Source organism: Leucoraja erinacea, chromosome 9 (assembly GCF_028641065.1).
Source record: "Leucoraja erinacea ecotype New England chromosome 9, Leri_hhj_1, whole genome shotgun sequence".
Taxonomy (NCBI): Eukaryota; Metazoa; Chordata; class Chondrichthyes; order Rajiformes; family Rajidae; genus Leucoraja; species Leucoraja erinaceus.
Genome location: NC_073385.1, coordinates 50,536,447 through 50,556,028, shown reverse-complemented (window position 1 = coordinate 50,556,028; position 19,582 = coordinate 50,536,447). Strand labels below are relative to the sequence as shown.

Sequence of the window (19,582 nt, the reverse complement as noted above, 5' to 3'; positions counted from 1 at the left end):
AATGGCTCCAAGCTCCAGTGTTACACACATTAGGTTAAATTATCAGAAAGGAGCATCCACTTAACAACACTTACTTTTAATTTTATCTCTGTCGCCCCCACACCTGCTGACACACCACTCAATCTTGCTACTTCCGAAAGGACTGAAGTTCATTTCCTTGACTCCAGTAAGGGCAGGAGAGGTTCATTTACACAGAGTGTTGCTAATTTTAATCAGTTATGCCGCTGCAATCTTAAACAGCCAATGCAGAAATAACAGTTGGCGATATTAGCAAATACATTGAATAATAAATTGCCTCATATCAGCATGGGCTTTTAAAATGTATGCAAGCTTATATTTGTGCTAAAATAACACAGAAGGCAAACATACTGGAGTTTATTTGTAAATATAATTTTACAGTAATCTCCAAGCTATTTATTAGTTTTGAGTATTTATTGCAAAGCTGACAGATTTTCAAACGATGCAAAATAAAAAAATAATTATTGTCAGTGTTGCTAAAGGTTTTGATGAGTGAAAGTTCTTGGTAGCAGACCTCTCACATCATAAATGAAAGTTGTTCGGGAGTTTTTAATGCCAGTTTGGAAAACTGAATATTATCAAAATCTCAAAGCCAGATTATTTTGTAGACAAAATATGCAAAAGTGATACTTCTCATTGTTTCTTATGTTGAATCACCAATTTTGGAAGAAACTTGGTCCAAATTTTTGCTTTTTTTCCAGGGTTTCGCTGTTCCTAACTCAAATGCTTACTGGATTTATTTTTCAGACTGCATTATTTCACAGGAACCTGTTAGTTCATGGGATATATAATGGGTTCACCAAGTAGTTCAGTTCAGTTCACCACTGATTTAATGCCTTATATGAAAGTATGGTACCTGTTGACAGATGCTGGTAGGTCTGTTGAACTAAACTGAAAACAAAGCTCTCTTCAGTGTTCTTTAATTAAGGGCTGAGACTTTATTTAAAATGCATTGGTTTTAAAAATGTTTTCCTTGCAGCTCTCGCAACTCAGAATGCAATAGGATGTCATCAATTTAAGGCTTTCTACGATAGTTTAGAAGAGGTTAAAAACTTCCCTCTTTTCCCCCACCGAAATATGTCCTTGGCAGCATTGTACAAGTTTGGGATTCGCAATGATTGTTGCAACTAGATTCTTGCGTCAAGTTGTTTTGCTTTATGTTTTCAATCCTATTTTAACCTTCAAGGAATCATTGAGCAGCAAGAGTTGACAACTTAAAATCTGTCATTGCACATTGCAAGTTCTGATTGATCATTCCCAGTATTCCAGTTAGACATCTCACTGCCTGATTAAATTACATGGTGGAGTAAAAGGAGGATGTAAATTCCTTCATGACTGTTACTGGAAGAAAGGCTTGGATGAAAATGTCCCCTGAAATGAGTAGCAGGTTCAACACTTTGGACATAAGGGATGCATGAAAAGGACAGGTCAGTAAGAGGTACAAATTCTGATGGAAGAGCAGAACACAAGGATATTTGTGTAAATGTATGGTGGTATACTGTTAAGATACAATACCTGGCTCGAGCCAACAGGGGATGTAGATGGAAACAATAAATAATATAAAATTAATAAGCACAGTGTGAGGAAAGATCAGTTACTAATAGAAAAGTGGAGCCTCTTTTTAAATAATCACATCAATAAAAAGTTTAACAAATAAAATTAATTCAGGTTAGAAACTGGAAAACCGATAATAACTCAAAAGTAGATGGAGCTGAACTGTATTGCATTAAATTTTCACAAAACAGAATAACTTCAATATCAGAAGGAAAGAGTAAAGCTAAAAATAAATTAAAGTGGGGCCTTACAGTGCCCTCCATAATGTTTGGGACACAAAGACCCATCATTTATTTATTTCCCTCTGTACTCCACAATTTGAGATTTGTAATAGACAAAAAATCACATGTGGTTAAAGTGCACATTGTCAGTTTAATAAAGGCCATTTTTATACATTTTGGTTTTGCCATGTAGAAATTACAGCAGTGTTTATACATAGTCCCCCCATTTCAGGGCACCATAATGTTTGGATCGCAGCAATGTCATGTAAATTAAAGTAGACAGGTTTAGTATTTTGTTGCATATCCTTTGCATGCAATGACTGCTTGAAGTCTGTGATTCATGGGCATCACCAGTTGCTGGGTGTCTTCTCTGGTGATGCTCTGCCAGGCATATATTGCAGCCATCTTTAGCTTATGCTTGTTTTGGGGGCTAGTCCCCTTCAGTTCTCTCTTCAGCATATAAAAGGCATGCTCAATTGGGTTCATATCGGGTGATTGACTTGGCCACTCAAGAATTGACAATTTTTTAGCTTTGAAAAACTCCTTTGTTGCTTTAGCAGAATGTTTGGGATCATTGTCTTGCTGTAGAATGAACCGCTGGCCAATGAGTTTTGGGGCATTTGTTTGAACTTGAACAGATGAGATGTGCCTCTATCCTTCAGAATTCATTATACTAGTACCATTAGCAGTTGTATCATCAATGACGATAAATGAGCCAGTACCTTCAGCAGCCACACATGCCCAGGCCATAACACCCCACCACTGTGTTTCACAGATGAGGTGGTATGCTTTGGATCTTGAGCAGTTCCTTTCTCCTGCATATTTTGCTCTTGCCATCACTCTAATATGTTAATCTTCATCTCATCTGTCCACAAGACCTTTTTCCAGAACTGTGGTTGCTCTTTTAGGTACTTCTTGGCAAACTGGAACCTGGCCATCCTATTTTTGCAGCTAACCAGTGGTTTGCATCTTGCAGTGTAGCCTCTGTATTTCTGTTCATGAAGTCTTCTGCAGACAGTGGTCATTGACAGATCCACACCTGACTCCTGAAGCGTGTTACTGATCTGTCGGCCAGGTGTTTGGGGATTTTTCTTTATTATAGAAAGGATTCTTTTGTCATCAGCTGTGGAGGTCATCCTTGGCCTGTCAGTCCTTTGCAATTAGTAAGCTCACCAGTGCTCTCTTTCTTCTTAATGATGTTCCAAACAGTTGATTTTGGTAAGCCTAAGGTTTAGCTGATGTCCCTAACAGTTTTATTCTTGTTTCTCAGTCTTATAATGGCTTCTTTGACTTTCATTGGCACAACTTTGGTCCTCGTGTTGATAAAAAGCAATAAAAGTTTCCAAAGGTGATGGAAAGACTGGAGGAAAGACTAGGTGCTGAGACCTCTCATACCTGCATTAAGGAGTCAATTAAACACACCTGAGCCATTACAATCACCCGTGAAGCCATGTGTCCCAAACATTATGGTGCCCTGAAATGGGGGGATTATGTATAAACACAGCTGTAATTTCTACATGGTGAAACCAAAATGTATAAAAAGTGCTTTTAATAAAATCTGACAGTGTGCAGTTTAACCACATTTGATTTTTTTCTATTTCAAATCTCAAATTGTGGAGTACAGAGGTAAATAAATTAATGATGGGGCTTTGTCCCAAACATTATGGAAGGCATTGTAAATTGGTTGGTTTCACTCAAAGTTAACATGACCCTGACCAGATGGGATACATCCAGGCCACTGAAGAAAGCTCAACTTGAGCTGCAAAGGCCTGTGGCAGAAACCTTTCAACCCTCATAAATCTGACAGAGAAGAACAGGGCTGCAACAGTAGGCCGATCAAATCAATGTCAGTGGTGGAAAAACTCCTGGACACTCATATTGAGGACCAAATTAATTATCACTGGGGAGAAACATTGATTAAGAAGGGACAGTGTGGATTTTCATACGTTAGAGAAGCAGAATTTGGCCATTCAGCCCATCAAGTCTATTCTGCCATTCAATCACAGATGGTCTATCTTTCCCTCTCATCCCCATTCTCCTGCCTTCTCCCCATAACCCCTGACACCCTTATTAATCAAGAATCTGTCGACTTTGTCTTAAAAATATCCGTAGACTTGGCCTCCTCAGCCTTCTGTTGTATGTGGTAAGGTCATATGAATAAACAAATGCTACAATATTATCCCATGGAGACATTTTAAAAGCAATTGGATAGGTTTTCGAGGGGGGGGGGGGGGGGGGGAGCACTGGAACACAGAACAATATTGGAAAGACCTTTCAAAGAGATGGCACATGCACAATGCATATGCTGTTGTTCATGATTTTAGAAGACTACTCATTCACAGAATATTTAACTGCTTCAGTACTTAATAACAAAATCACCAGCAGAAAAGGCAATTCATAAGTTATCGGAGCAGAATTAGGCCATTCAGCCCATCAGATCTACTCCACCATTCAATCATGGCTGTACTAACTTTCCCTCTCAACCCAATTCTCCTGCCTTCTCCCTGACACTATTATTAATCAAGAATCTATCAATCTCTGCCTTAAAAATATCCATTGACATGGCCTCTACAGCTAACTGTGGCAATGAATTCCATGGATTCACCACACTCTAACTAAAAAAATTCCTCCTCATCTCCTTTTATTCTGAGGCTCTGGCTTCTGATCCTAGATTCTCCCACTGGTGGAAACATCCTCTCCACATCTGCTTAATCCAGTCCTTTCACTATTCGGTAAGTTTCAATAAGGTCCCCCAATTGGAATATTTAAGGGCCTGTCCTACTAGGCGATTTTTTTTGGCGACTGCCGGCATCATTGAGTGACGTATCAGGTCACCGGAAAATTCGCGGCGTGACACGGCGGTGACGACGTATTGGTGCATGTTGTTTTTTCAAGGGTTGCAACATTTTTTTTGTCGCCGCTGGATTTTGAAATGTTCAAAATCTTTTGCCAACCCTGATATGACGCCGGCAGTCGTCGAAAAAGAAAATCGCCTAAAATTTATCCCTGTGCTCTCTACTGCATCAGAGAGATAACCAGTAACCTTCCAACATCTGAGACAAATCAAAAAAAGCTAGCAGGAGCATGAAATCTGAAGTAAAAACAGAAAATGCTGCAAATATTCGGCAGGACAGGCAGCTTATGTGGAATGAGAAAGACCTGTATTTCAAAAGACCTTTGTTTCTTTCAAAAGATGCTGCCTGACCTACTGAGTGTTTTTAACATGTTTTACTTTTGTTTCAAGGGCTGTGAGTTGAGCAAGTACTTTTCCATTTCTTTTGAAAATTCTCTTGAGAAGATAGGAGAATGTTTGTGTACAAGAAAGATCAAGAGAGTTTTATTATCATGTGTCCCTGATAGGACAATGAAATTCTTCCTTTGCTTTAGCACACCAGACCATAGTAGGCACGAATACTGAACAGATCAGTGTGTCCATATACCATTGCATAAATATATACACACATGAATAATTAAACTGATAGTGCAAATAAACAGATTATTGTCTATTGATGTTCAGAGTTTTGGCCGAGCCGAGTTTAATAGCCTGATGGCTGTGGGGAAGAAGCTGTTCCTGAAGCTGGTCGTTGCAGGGAGGTAGTAGGGAGATGAGTGTATGGCCCAGATGGTGTGGGTCCTTGATGATGCTCAGATTCAGATTCAATTTTAATTGTCATTGTCAGTGTACAGTACAGAGCCAACGAAATGCTGACAGCCTTTTTTTGGGACAGATCCCCTCGATGGACGGGAGATCAGATCCGATGATGGACTGGGCAGTGTTTACCATTTTTTGTAGTCTTTTCCGCTCCATGGTGCTCAAGTTTCCGAACCAAGCCACGATGCAAACAGTCAGCATACTCTCCACTGTGCACCTGTAGAAGTTAGAGAGAGTCCTCCTTGACATACCGACTCTCCGTAATCTTCTCAGGAAGTAGAGGTGCTGATGTGCTTTCTTTATGATTGCATCAGTGTTCTCAGACCAGGAAAGGTTTTCAGAGATATGCACGCCCAGAAATTTGATGCTCTTGACCCTTTCAACCATCGACCCGTTGATATGAACTGGACCGTGGGTCCCCATCCTCTCCCTTCCAAAGTCCACAATCAGTTCCTTGGTTTTGCTGGTGTTGAGGGCCAGGTTATTGTGTTGGCACCATTTGGTCAGTCGGTCTCACTTCTGTACTCTGACTCGTCCCCATCAGTGATACGTTCCACAACAGTGGTATCGTCAGCGAACTTGATGATGGAGTTCGCACTATGACCGGCTACGCAGTCATGAGTATAGAGTGAGTACAGCAGGGGGCTAAGCACACAGCCTTGAGGTACTCCCGTGCTGATTGTTATTGAGGCTGACATATTACCACCAATACGACTGACTCTGGTTTGTGAATGAGGAAGTCAAGGATCCAATTGCAGAGGGATGAGCAGAGACCCAGTTATGTGAGTTTGGTTAGCAGCTTGGAGGGGATGATTGTATTAAATGCTGAGCTGTAATCAATGAATAACAGCCTGACATATGAGTTTTTGTTGTCCGTGGTCCAGAGCGGAGTGGAGAGCCAGTGAGATCGCATCCACCTTTGATCTGGCAGTAAGCGAACTGCAGAGGGTCCAGGTTTTTGTCGAGGTAGGAGTTGATTTGCGCCATGATCAACCTCTCAAAGCACTTCATCACCACAGACGTTAGTGCCGCTGGTCGATAGTCGTTGAGGCACATCACCTTGCTCTTCTTGGGCACTGGTATAATTGATGCCCTTTTAAAACAGGTGGGAATCTCAGACCTCAGAAGTGAGAGGTTAAAAATGTCCGTAAAAACTCCAGCCAGTTGGTCCGCACAGGTTTTTAGAACACGACCGGGTATACGGTCAGGTCCAGGCGCTTTTCGAGGGTTCACCCTTCTGAAGGATTTTCTGACGTCGGCCTCTGTGACTGTGACTGAAATACCATCAGGGCTCGAGAAGGCACATCAGTGTTCTCCCTATCAAAGCGTGCGTAAAACGCATTGAGCTCATCAGGGAGTGATGTTTCGCCGACATTAGAGCTGCCTCCTGATCTCGCCTAGTAGGAGGTGATTGCATTCAAGCCCTGCCACAGCTGCCGAACATCTGTCTCATCCTCCAGTTTGGAGCAGGTCCCTTTTGATGGCCTTACCAAGGTCGTATCTGGACTTCTTATAAACTAATGTTTCATCAGTCATGAATGCCTGGTGTCTGAGAGACGAGAATATTAAACCTGTTTTCCTGGATGCTTCATTCATGAAACTTGGCTGTATTTTCTATCTTTTGGCAATAACAAGTTGGCTTTTTAAAAAATAAATTAAAAAATTCATTGCCAGGCATAGGATCTAGAAGGTTCAGTACATTGTTGGAGATAGGTTTAACAGTGTAAAGGATGGAAATTGGAAGATTACTTTTGACTAGATTGATGACACTAAGGTGTCATAGACATTCGCTTTTGACATCTGTGATTTCAGAATTGAATGATCAAGAGAATGTCTAAAACTGACTTGTTTACTAGAGACGTGTTACTCAATGGCTAAACAAGAAATTGAAAAGATCAAGTTAAACATAAAAATAGAACGCTAAGTCCAAAGAAGGGTCCCAACCTGAAACGTCACCCATACATGTCATCCAGAAATGTTGCCTGACCTGCTGGGCTACCCCAGCGCTTTGCTTTTTTTTGGTAAACGAGCATCTTCAGTGTCTTCACTAATATGTTATTACTTCCAGTTTAATTCAGTTGGTAACTCACTTGCCATGAGGCCACTAGTTTGCGACTTGATTGCAGGCTCTTTGTGGTTATTTGAGTGCTGTAGTTAGCAAGTTCTACATTGCTGGAGGGGCAACACTGAGGGTGTGTGCTGCTTTTGACAGAATCATCCTATATTAGAATAGTATTAAGGGAATTGTATATGTCAAAGGGCCTGTAATGAAAGAATGCTGCAGTCAGATGGGCAGTACAGAGGGAGGGCAGCATTGGCAGTAGTTTGAGAGAATGTCTCATTATTCAAGGAGGAGAAATGAGAGGGTCTCGGGCAAGTCAGTGGGGCTATCCTAGGAGAGTGCAGAAATATATAGGAAATGTGGAAAATATTTATGTCAGGCAGCAAATCTACTATTTCCAGCATTTTCTGTTTATTTCAAATTTCCAACAGCTACTGTTTTGCTTTTACACTAAGGAAGGGCATTTTTTTTAAATCTGAGAGGGAGGAGAAAGGAGGACTTTTTTACGTTTTAAAACAAAATCCACAAGAAGTAAAAACTGAAGGAATGACATTCATTCGTTTTGAAAGTTAATTCAATCCCAGTGTGACTGGTTGGCATTTATTAACTGATCTTTGGAAGAAGAAATAGAGGATCTCTATTATCATAGTTTAGTCGACAACCAGTACATCTAGAACCACACCACACAATTGTTTGCAATGTTTGTGCAACAAATGGAGTGCAGGAGGATATCATAGTCGATGTTAGCTCAATTCCCTATGCTTCTGCACTCTGAGGTTGCTGCCTGATTTGGAATATCAACAGGACTTATTAGATATTGGACATCATTGCTTTTTATTACAGAGAGTGGTGAATCTCTGGAACTCTCTGCCACAGAAGGTAGTTGAGGCCAGTTCATTGGCTATATTTAAGAGGGAGTTGGATGTGGCTCTTGTGGCTAAAGGGATCGGGGGCTATGGAGAGAAGGCAGGTACAGGATACTGAGTTGGATGATCAGCCATGATCATGTTAAATGGCGGTGCAGGCTCGAAGGGCCGAATGGCCTACTCCTGCACCTATTTTCTATGTTTCTATGTTTCTATTACACCAAATCCTGGCCAAACTGATCCAGGTGTCAGGTGTGATAGGGAGAAGGCAGGAGAATGGGATTGAGAGGGTAAGTTAGATCAGCCTTGATTGAATGATGGAGTAGAATGGCCTAAGTCTGCTTCTGTAACATATGAACTTGTGATCCCCGAAAAAGATTATGAAAATAACCGTAAACTTGTGCACACCATCACAAGCATGGTGTCCACCCAAAAAGCCAGTTTGTCACAAAATGCGTAGGTCCCAATGGGAACACTTTGAATGTATTGCATCTCCTGTCACCAAGTTGGCAGAAGGATGGCAGTTCTTAAAGCGACACTCCTCATGACAGCCAGACGGCAGCAACACACAGGGAGAAGAGAGAAACTGGAGAGCACCAAGGTTTTCTGGGAAAGACACTGAATATGATAGATTTCAGAAGGGAAAAAGATGAAGTGGTGCCACAAGAAAAATCATGACATCGCTAGATATGTCAAGGTGACCTTTGCAGCACTTGTTATTTAATGCATTAAATAGTGATAAATATTTAATGCTGTCAGTTACATGCAGAGCCAGAGAGGCATGTACCTTTCATAAGGCCTCCATCTCGACCTCATTGCGATAGATATCTGATCTCAAACCCCCAAGCAATGATCAAGTAAATAAGCTTTACATTCTTGTCCATTGATTCAGACCCTGTCAGTTTTAAGAGGAGATTACTGGGTGGGGATGGGTTGCTTTCTAAGATGCGGCACCTCATCATGCTCATGGACACTCATTAAATGAATTCCTTGTAATTAAGTTCTCTTAAAACACTTTGCTAGCTGGAACTAACAGTGAATACTTTGGATGGCTTGTTGCAATCTGTAGTGAAGTCTGAAGCTGCCTTGTGATGTGCTTGCGGAGTAGGCCAAGTGTCATCCAAATGTAAAACTCAACAGGATGTGCTTCTTGTCTTTTGTGTTGCCAAAGGCAGTCGTTTTATAGACCCGGGATGCCCAGTTTACGTCAGGGATGCTTCAAATGTTTGTTGCACTATATAATACCAGACATCACTGATGTTCTGAAGCAGGGTCCCGACCTTAACCATTCTCAGTTCCTTTCCCCCTCACACAAACTACTTGACCCGTTGAGTACTTCCAGTATATTGCCTGCTGCTCCAGATTCCAGTATTTGGAGTCTCTTGTGTCTCCAACAGATATCATCTCAAGCTGGCAAAATCAATGAATGTTCATTACAGATCTCAATTTCACCTGGAAGTTATTCTGCTTGGATTTACTCCAGATTCCATTGATTTTGGATTGTACAACACAAGAAAAAAAATGCAATGTAATCTGATTTTCAAGAAAACGAGTGCCATTATCCTGACCATTATTTTCACACGAGTATATTGCACATTATTTAGCATAAATCATGGGGGACTTTTTATTGAACAGGTAAGACCATCCTCCACAAAACCGAATATTCTTAACCTACAAGCATTCTCAGTTTTCCTATAAAAATGCTACATCGAAGCAATGGAAGAGAAAGCACACCCACACCTCTACTTTTGGAGAAGGCTTAGAGGTTTGGCATGTCCCCAACAACCCTGACCAACTTCTACAGATGTCCTGTAGAAAGCATTTTATCAGGATGCATGACAGCCTGGTTTCAGAACAGCTCCATCCAAGACTGCAAGCAATTGTAGAGAGTTGTGGACTAAGCTCAGACCATCACGCAAACCAATCTCCCTTCCATTAACTCCACACTGCCTTGGCAAGGTCACCAGCATAATCAAGGACCCAGTCTCACCACGGTCACTCCCTCTTCTCCTCTCTCCCATCAGGCAAGAGGTACATAAGTTTGAAAACACATACATCCAGATTCAGGGACAGTTTCTTCCCAGTTGTTATCAGGCAATTGAACTGTCCTCTCACCAACGGGAGACCAGCCCTGATCTACTTCATTGGAGACTTTCGAACTATCTATCAGCTGACTCGACTGGACTTTATCTCACACTATACGTTATTCCCTTTACCTGTACACTGTGGACAGCTTGGTTGTAATTATGTATAGTCTTTTCCCTGACAGGATAGTATGCAATAAAAAAGGCTTTTCCCTGTACCTCGGTACACGTGACAATAACAATAAACTAAACTATGAAAACGGATGCAGAGAATTTCTGATGATAGATTATTTAGCTGAAATGCAGCTCTGCTTCTCCTTCCAGTGATGCTGCTGGTGAGTATTTCCAGCATTCGCTGAGCTAGATAGAGCTCTTAAAGATAGCGGAGTCACGGGATATGGGGAGAAGGCAGGAACGGGGTACTGATTGTGGATGATCAGCCATGGTCACATTGAATGGCAGTATTGGCTTGGGCTGAATGGCTTACTCCTGCACCTATTGTCTATTTCAGATTTACCATATCTGCAGTGGGTTTTTTCAATTTCACACATCAGTTCCAATGTCCTATTTTTTCTCAGAAATGGTCAAAGAATAATTACACACATCCAATCATTAATACAAGCAATAAAGCATAGTCAAATAAACATCAATACAAATTGATGATTCACAGATATATAAGCAAAACAATTGTTGTGCTGTAATGTCTAAATTTCAAGATTCCTTCTTAATCTCTGCCTTTTTACCATGCCCCACCTCCTTTTCTCTGAAACGTTGGTGGTTGTGGGGAAACTTGACAGAAGTATATAAAATTATAAGTAGACACAGAGCCCTTTTCCTAGAATGGAAAAATTAAATACTAGAGGGCATAGCTTTAAGGTGAGAAGGGCAAAGTTTAAAGGAGATGTGCATGGCAATTTCTTTTTTGCACAGAGGGCAGTGAGTGCCTGGAACACGTTGCTAGGATTTGTGAATGAAGCAGATGTGGTAGTGACATTATTTAAAAGGCTTTTGGATAGGCATATGGATATGCAGGAATGGAAGGATATGGATTATGCGCAGGTAGATAAGAGATGGTCTTGACATCATGTTTGACATATTGTGGGCCAAAGGTCCCATTATTGCGCTGTAAGAGCCTGTCCCACTTGGGCGTCATTTGCGCGACATCCTAAAAATTGGTTGCTGCTTCGTGACGCCGGCATGGCGCCTGGTGAGGTGTTGTGGCGTATGCAATGACGTGCGGTGACGCGTGGTAACGCATGGTGCCCCAGGATTTTGGAATGTTCAAAATCCTCGCATGCCACCTGCGTGACGTGTCCCTTGCGCACGCCGACGTACTGATGGCGTATGCTGACGGCGTAAGTGTAGCGTGTGGTGACGCACGAGCATTGCCTATGCTAATTTATTATGCGTCACTGTGCATCAACGTCTGTAACCATGTGCCACCCGTACGCCGTTCGTGCGCCATTTGAGCGCCGCACCACGTGACCACACGGGTATAAAGCGCGCGTAGTTTTAAAAAATTTTCACTGGGAAAATCCTTGCCACGGATATCGGACTAATTATGAACGACATCGAAAATGGCTCCCAAAAGAAGCAGGACCCTCAAGAGCATCTGGCATGCGACTGTCGTACTGCTGGACGATTTTCGTGCGACTGTCGCTTGTCAGTCACTACCAGCCTGTCACGTAAATGACACCCAAGTGGGACAGGCCCTGTACTGTTCTAAGTTCTATCTTTTTTCTGTGATTCTTTTATCTAGTTTTTCTAATTTTTCACACATTTGATTTACTATTTTTAAGTCTGTTTCTGTTCAATAGTCTATATTAAAGGCAATACAAAATTATAATGGAGAAATGAAGGCAGTCATAATCAACAAGCCATTGTCTACTTTCCATGTACATATCCAGTCTGAGAATCTACAGCCAAACACAGTACACTGTTGCAAAGTGAGTTAAATGACAAATATCCTAACTGGATTTCTATGACTTTGATGAGAACTTGGAATCTCGCAAACTTTACATCCTGCGAAGAACATAAATGTAAATAGCTTTCAATTATGAGAACAAATTTCCACAAACAAAGTCTGAGAATGGCAGGACATTAGAAGGCTTGACCAAGGCTTTAATGGAAAGCATCTGCTGAAAACAGGAAGCATAAAAAATGAGGGGATACGTTTAGCCAAATGGCTCACATCCCAAATAAACAAACAAATGGAGGACAGAACACAATCCAGTACAAAATTATTAGTGTAGCGTATACATGCCAAACATTAGACAGAAACATAAAATCCATTATGTATGCTACATTTTCACTCCTGTTTTTTAAATTTGAAGGAAGATTTATACGGCACTGCAACATTTACTTCAGGTTGCCTCATACACCAAATCCTGCAATTATCTCAATAAAACATCTGTTCCTTTCCTTGTGCTGATAATGGTGCAGTTTTGTAGTTCTTCGATGCCTTTACATCAACAACATGTTTTCTCTCCAGCAGAAACTTTGTGCCTTATTCCTTTCCTTACTGAGCACCAAAGGTGCACTACCATGAAGCCCAGCTATTTTCTCCAGTCTTGACCGAGACTTTCCGCTGTTCCCTGAAAGCTCCATATACCCATGTCTTTCTGAGCAAACAACTCAAAACCTGTTACAGGATTTACCAAGTGAAAGAAATAACAGGGGCAAGCAAGGCAGAGAATAACGTAAAAGATTACGTTAAGCAGGGACACCAAATCACAGTTGTGAAGTCGGCCATTCATGTCCATACTAACACATCAGCAACCCATGCTCTCTCACCCTCTCCTCTTTGCCCTGCAAATTCTTTATTTTAAGTCTTTAGACTTGAGAGAGAAATACAGCTCAGAAACAAGTCCACCGAGTTCGAGCCCTCTAGCGATCATCCCTAACACCAGCATTATCCTTCACACTGGGGAAAATGTATAATTTCACCAAAGCCAATTAACCTACAAACCTGTATGTCTTTGGAGCGTGAAATCCAAGCAGTCATAGGGAGAATGTACAAACTCCATACAGACTGCACCCGCAGTCAGATCAAACCCGGGTGTCTGGCGCTGTAAGGCAGCATCTCTACCACTGTGCTGCCTTCTGTTAAACAGTTCCCCTTTGGAAACAGCAATTGAAGCTATATCCACCAATAGGAATGGAAGTACATTCTCGGAGCAAACCACCAGCAGAGTATTTTTCTCATGTCACTTTTGCTTTCCTTTAACAATCACCTCCATTCTATTTCATGATCCCTCAAACAATGAGAATAATGTCTTTCAATCTACTCTTTCCACAAACTTCATTATTTTCAACTTCAGCAAGGCCTTCGATAAGATTGTGCATGGTAGGTTGCTATGGAAGGTTAGATTGCGTGGGATCCAGAGAGAGATGACTGTCTGGACAGAGATTTGACTTCATTGGAAGGAAGCATTGGATGATAGTGGAAGGTTATTTACTGGACTAGAGGTCTGTGGCATCATTTCCCGAGAAGGCTGATTGGAGTATACAAAATGAGGGATGTAGATAATCAGAAACTTTCCTCTTCTCAGAGGTATCTGTGTATGATGGCACCGATTTAAGGAAATAGGTAGAACATTTAAAGGGGATCTGAGGAAGAACCTTTTCCCACAGAGGATGGTTGAAATCTGGAATACACCAGTGGTGAGGGCAGGTACACTAACAATACATGAGAAGTATTTTAATGAGTAGGGCATGCAAGACTCTGAGTTGTTTACTGGAAAATGTGATTAGTATAGATAGATACGTGATGACTGGCAAGAACACTGTGGGCCGAATGGTTTGTTTTCATGCCGTTTGACTCTCCAAATCCTCTCCCTCCAAATTGCCCCAAAGCTGAATTCTAGCCCTTCTCATCCAAGTCTGGTCTCCACACCCATTTCCCTGGTCTGCATTCTCTTTCCTTCAAGGCAGATTTCCAACCGTCTTGGCCTCTACATAAATAATGAGCCATTATTTTCATTGGTGCTCCTGCGATGCAGAGATAATTGAGAGTTTGGACAGGGCTTCTTCAGCACTCAATACAACCAGTGGGCGAATAATCCGTACCAGCCATAAACATTGTGTATGTGAGAATCATAAGATCATAAGCAATAGGAGTAGAATCAGTCCATTCAGCCCATCAAGGCCACTCCACCATTCAATCATGACTGATCTATCTCTCCCTCCTAACCCCATTCTCCTGCCTTCTCTCTATTACCTCTGACAACTGTACTAATCAAGAATCTCTTCTGTCTTAAATATATCCACTGACTTTGCCACCACAGCCTTCTGTGGCAAAGAATTCCACAGGTTCGCCACCCTCTGACGAAAGAAATTCCTCCTCATCTCCTTCCTAAAAGAACGTCCTTTAATTCTGGGGCTGTGACTTCCAGTCCTAGACTCTCCCATGAGTGGAAACATCATGCTTGAGCAAGTGACGAATTGAATGAACAAGTTGGAAGCATGTCAGGAAGTGTTCAGATAAAGACTTTGTAAGCTGCCTGAATCAGTGTTTCCAGATCATGAACACATTTTGCCACTGCTCCAATACAAGGGTGGGAGAAAGGACAGATAACTGTTCCTGCAGTTATCTTAAATATCGAAATAGGCAATATCAAAAAACATCAAATCAGGATATAGGGGATCAATAAAGAATTTACATCTTTGAATTTGATTTATCTTCAGTTTTCACTTGATGCCCTTTTGCTAGAACATATTTGTATTAATGTTATTTTTTTATCATCAACATTTTCATTTTATTTTTATTTTTATGCTTTGGACTTAGATCCCCCTGGAAGGAAACTTGGCAGCGTAAGAGGATATTAACTTGAATACTTTGCCCAAGTAAATTCCAGAGGTTTGTTTCTTCCCACCCAAATCCATTTCAAAGTCATGAAATATGGAATTTATCATAGAATACAGTAGACTCGATGAACTCTGGAACCAAAATTAGCATCAACCAATATCAGACCATTGCCGCACATTGAATTACAATTTCAGTATAAACTGGCAACAGAAATAACACCTTTCGTCCTCAGTAGACAAATGCATTACATTCTTGAGATTCCCCTTAACTTGTCTTATTGCTGTTTCTCTGTCCCTTCCTTCCCAAAATCAATTCCAAATTCCTTGCATGAACAAAATAAAATTTAAAAAAAAGATAAAAATTCACATTCATTCTGAAATATTTCCCCTGTATATTAAGTCTAACTAATGGCATACTCATGCACCTACCGTATAATTCAAAAAGAGCAGTACCTACACTTTTATGAGAATGCTCCATTAATTCACCAAGGATAAGATGGCAAAGTACAAACTTTAATCCGGTGGCTGCTTCAACAGAGAGTATTATTGTGGATGGAATATAATTTGAAGGGTACTTTATCACACAGGGAACATTAAAAATAAAATTGTTTTCATCAATATTCAATGTGTTTATGCCAAAACCAATTTCACTCTCTTCCATCTGGAGATGCAAATTGCATGTAATTAGCATTTCTTAACAGGAAAAAAAATTGGCTAATTTCTCCTGAAGCCAAGATAACTTACTTTTCCCCCATTACTGTGAAGAAATGTACTACGATGTTATACGCAGTACAAGGAATACATAAACGGTCATATCTTGCATTAACATCTTTATATTATAATTTACAAAGATGTATCAAGAATCACAATGTTTTCTTTTACTTAGAACATAGTTGCATTACATCACTTGTTGTTCATTCTCTTTTAAACATTGAAACTTGCAGCTCACTGCATTTTTGCAAATTGAGTATTTGCATGCCAGCTGCACATTTAATTTTATTTCAATTTTAACAGGAGAAGATTTGTCTTTAAACCTGTTACCATCTGCTTATCTGCTCAGATAACCTCTAAGTGAACATTTGATCTTTTCCAAGTGTTTACCCAAAACATCCCCTCCACAAATACTTCCCTAACAAACAAATTAAACCATTTCTGGTTAGATCTCCAAACAGTTGATCACTCGATTCTGCAAATAGTGGATCCCTATTCAGACACAACAGTAATTGTATTTTTAAAGTTGTGCCCTGCATTATTTATTAGTCAAGGTGGCTTACATTGCAATCAACACAAGATAATATTCTTTCCCTAATGACTGGCGGTGCAGTCAATCTTACATCTGAAATGACCAATGCCATAAATCAGTCTAATACACTGCATTGGAAGGAACTGCAGATGCTGGTTTACACCGAAGATAGAAACAAAATGCTGGAGTAACTCAGCGGAATAGGCAGTATCTCTGGATAGATGGAATGAGTGACATTTCTGGTCGAGATCCATCCCGAAACGTCACTCATTCCTTCTATCCAGAGATGCTGCCTGTTCCACTGAGTTACTGCAGCATTTTGTGTCAGTCTAATGCAATGTAACATTTGTGTCTGTCACATGCAGAGGTGCTACCCTTATGGAATGAGTGCTTAAGTGGCAGTGATTTAATGTGATGTGGCTATTGAAGCATCTTTGCATCAACACCGCAGCTGTGCATGTGTGTACACATTATTGAAAGCGTCAATAGGCTCCGAATTCAAGATACCTCATGTTTTTCTGTGGAGAAATGAGGATCTAGTTATTTGCCTGATCCCGTAGATGAGATATGTCAGTCAAAACTATTATTCCGGTGCCTTAAGTAGCTACATGGCAACAGTGCCTTATCTCAACTCACTTCATAGGCTACATTTCATGTTAGTTAAACTTTAGTTGACAACTTCACATATTGAATACTTACCAGAGTTGCTGCAGAGATGTACTTCTTCAACTTCAGTCACCTCTTCTAGCTCAAAGGCAAGGTGCTTCAACATGTCTTCATCTGGGTATGTGACAGTTTTAAACAGCATAGGGCTTAACATAGACTTGTAGTCTTCTTTGCTGAGTGCTGAAGACCAATGGTCTATAGGGTTGTTGCTGCAGTTTATTGTGCTATTGATATGTGGATTAGAGTAGGTTGAGGTCTGTGCTGAATGTTGAACCTTACTGGCCAACACCAAAATTAACACCACTGAGATGGTGCAAAGGAAAGATGTTTCATGACCATTTTTTGAACCATGGACTGGAATTTTAAATCAGGGCACCTGAATTTCTGAACAACCTTTCTTTTAGTATTCAAGAAGTCCAAACCTATTAAGTTTGCAATACCAGAGATTAAAATTGGAACAGACTATTCAGCAGCAAAATCTATAAATATCATCTCACAAGAGGAGCTGAAAATGTTGAAGTTTCTAAAAGCTGCCTATACCAGACCATTGCCACTCATTACAATACAATTTCAGTATCAATTAATTTTTCAAAACCAAAGTTAATTTCTTTTTCTAGATAAGGAACATTAGGAAGAATGAAACTGAACAGATGAATGGAGTTGAGCTAAGATAAGCTATTATTTACTGAATTGTGGCAAACAAGGTCAAGGAGCAGATTGGTCCTCTCCTGTTTCAATGTTCCTTACCGCGTGGTCTAATTTCATAAACTATCACAGTTCAAAGGGAACTGATTGTTTCACTGACAATCATAATCTATTCACCAACTGTTTATTCCACACAAACTTTTCTGAGTACACAATTTTTATGTGTTACATCTGAAATTTGTGTTAATGGATAAGGAATCCAAGAATGAGGCAGACTGTCCAAAAGTTGAGACTATCCATGACAATGCCAGTGAAATATATTTTCCTTGTAACATCCAATGAATGGGAATTTCTATTTTCTTTTTTAGTTTAGTTAAGTTCAGTTTTGAGATACAGCATGGAAACAGGCCCTTTGGCCCGTCAAATCAGCAACGACCAGCGATCCCCGCACATTAACACTATCCTACACACACGATGGACAATTTACACATTAACCAAGACAATTAACCGACAAACATGTACATCTTTGGAGTGTGGGAGGAAACCAAAGATATCGGAAACCAAAGATATCGAAAACCTATGCGGTCACAGGGAGAACATACAAACTCCATACAGACAGCACCCGTAGTCAGGATCGAAACCTGGGTATGTATCTATTTGCAGTAACATTATCTTTAAGTGTGGCTGGACTACCTTAGAGGTTGATTTTATGAACCGCAGATGATTCCTGTCATCCCACTCTTCTTCTTTACCTACTCAAACTTGTTAATTACTTTGAAAAAACCCTATTGCACCCTGCTACAATCATCATGCTAGGATATGAAAATCCGTTTTGTTCATAGTTGACTTGCACCAATAATATTTTATCCTGCCTAATTCTGGGAGTAACTCGATGTCTTAAAAGACAATGTGAAATCAAACAAAGAAAGCTCTAAAGATGCCTGAAGTAGTGTAGACCTGCGGATTGGGAGCATTCTAAATTCAGTGAAGGAGGTTCAAGGAATTGATAAAGGCAAATAGTATAGGAGAGTAAACAACTGAGTAACAGAAACAATAGACTGCAAGAGCTTTTGTAGGGATGTGAAAAAGAAACGGCAAGAAGATGCAAATATGAACCCCTCACAAACACACATGGGCAGAATTTACAATAGATTGCAACGTCTACAGATTTGTTCTTCCAAATCCACTGACTACTTGGAGGCCTAAAAGTATAATCCCACCATAGTGATCAGTGACGATAAGAACTAATTTTCCCAATGATATTCTTAAAAGAGCATTCCATGACGAGCAGCGCCATTTGATACATGGCAGACTTATCAGATGTGCAAGTTCTATTAATGCTGGGATGTGGTCGGTCAAATGTATGTATAGAGGCAAAACAATCTGATGGGCATCCTCGTGTTCCAAGTCATTTTCAATCAAGCATGAAAGAACAAAGCAACAGGATTAAATTTCTCAGCACAATGTTTATCAAAGATTTTTGTCCTTGATCACGACTGAACTTTAAAATATATTCAGTGGGTATGAATGCAGTTGGTTGTGCCAGTTTACTGTGAATCCTCTTTGCTTTGAATTGAGCAGCTTGCCAGACCAGGTAAGAAGACTTTGAATGTCAACCATATGGATAGGTCTTCAGTCACAGACAATTGTTAAATTATTGATTTTGGTGGGGGGTTTAAGAGATAAAACATAGAAACAGGTCCTTCGGCTCCGAGCCCTTGTGGTCACCCCTACATTAGTGGCAGTTGATAATAATTGATTGTCT

General features: G+C 40.5%; 1 protein-coding gene across 3 annotated transcripts in view; it reads right to left on the bottom strand.

Moving 5' to 3' along the window:
• LOC129700363 (spectrin beta chain, non-erythrocytic 1-like) overlaps nt 1-19,582 on the bottom strand; it is a 199,973-nt gene that overhangs the window by 12,122 nt on the left and 168,269 nt on the right. The window lies entirely within an intron of this gene.